The 1,435-nt window shown below is 37.6% G+C and overlaps 1 non-coding gene across 1 annotated transcript; it reads right to left on the bottom strand.

The window, feature by feature from the left end:
- Positions 1 to 1,011: 1,011 nt before the first annotated feature.
- On the bottom strand, positions 1,012 to 1,084 carry TRNAV-CAC (transfer RNA valine (anticodon CAC)). The gene has a single exon. It is a non-coding gene; the product is annotated as a tRNA-Val (tRNA).
- Positions 1,085 to 1,435: the final 351 nt, after the last annotated feature.

Below are 1,435 nucleotides of genomic sequence, written 5' to 3'. Positions count from 1 at the left end.
AAAAGTATGGGATTCGTAGTATAAAATAAAGATACTTCTCTGGCAAAGTGAATTCATCCGACATCTAACTGAGAGCCACAGATTTCAATTCTGTACACGAACTTATCGACGGTTGTAACAACCAAGCTGAATTTCCAAATTCAGCTTTAAAACCAACGATAGAAAAATTGTGGACGCTTTTCCACGTCGAGCGTTACGATAAATAAAACGTTACTTAGAAAAGTAATAAAAGAATTGAGTGATACTCGTAGAAGATAAAGCAGAAACGCTGCTTCTCTCATTGATCAATAACTCTCACGATACATGCTCTAATTTCACAGGTATTACATTTTAAGGAGGTTCGTGAAATGTGTAAATTAAAAAGATCTTGCAAACTATTTAAATTCAATGGTTAATGTGTAATGAATATCCTGTTAAAATTTTGAATCAATCTACAATCCCTATAAACCTACAAAGCCTATATAGTATCCGAGAAAAATCAATATAAAAAATGGGTTCTTATAGGCCGGATTCAGAGTCGTTACTTATTCTTAAGATTGTCTTAAGAATTTGCTATCCCTGTATATCTCATATTTCTAGTCCTTGTCTTGTACAGGGAACAGGGACTTAAGCAAATGCTTAAGACTATCTTAAGAATAAGCAATGACTCTGAATACCGGCCATAAACGCACTCTTAAGGTCTCTTAAGTACCTTAGCCTTTACAACTGCTTTTACACGCTTTTTCCTGTACTCTCAGTTGTAAAGGTTACGGCAGGCATGGGCAAATCATTTTTACCCATACTAATCGCTCTCCCTACTATTTGTAAATGTAGATACGCGTCTGTACGTTACATAGCGTTAAGCATTGCATTCCCACCATAGCCACCATGGCTCTCGAGAGCCACTTTTGCCCATGTCTGCCGTAAGCGGAAGAACCTCCTTAAGGGTCAGTTTCTCGATATAGATTCAAATGCAAGATTAAAATATATAAGTATCAGTATTAAAACAAACCGCAAAATGTAAAAAGAAACTGTTTCCGCCCGGGATCGAACCGGGGACCTTGTGCGTGTGAAGCACACGTGATAACCACTACACTACGGAAACTTCGTTGAGACAATATTTTAAGCTGTCTCAAGAAGTTCATTCCATGCATCTTACCCTATTTAACAAATCTTTAACTTCTCATTACAAGAATATTTATATAAGATGTATAAAACAATACCTAATCATCCTGCAAATGATTCTATAGTCTAGTACCTAGAGGGCACAGGGTAGAGCATTCGTTTGTAATGCTGTAGTCAATGGTCAGACTGTATTTATCCGAACAGATAAACTTTACGTTACAAATAAATATTAGTGTCCAGGGTGCGCATAATTTTTCCCTCACGGCTCACTTCCCCTCTTTTCCGCCCGTCTTTCGAGTCCCACTACTATTCCCCTCATACGCCTTCGCTG

The sequence above is a fragment of the Ceratina calcarata genome, unplaced genomic scaffold (genome assembly GCF_001652005.2).
Source record: "Ceratina calcarata isolate Rehan_Ccalc_2016 unplaced genomic scaffold, ASM165200v1 scaffold336, whole genome shotgun sequence".
Lineage (NCBI taxonomy): Eukaryota > Metazoa > Arthropoda > Insecta > Hymenoptera > Apidae > Ceratina > Ceratina calcarata.
This window is presented reverse-complemented; position numbering and strand designations above follow the sequence as displayed.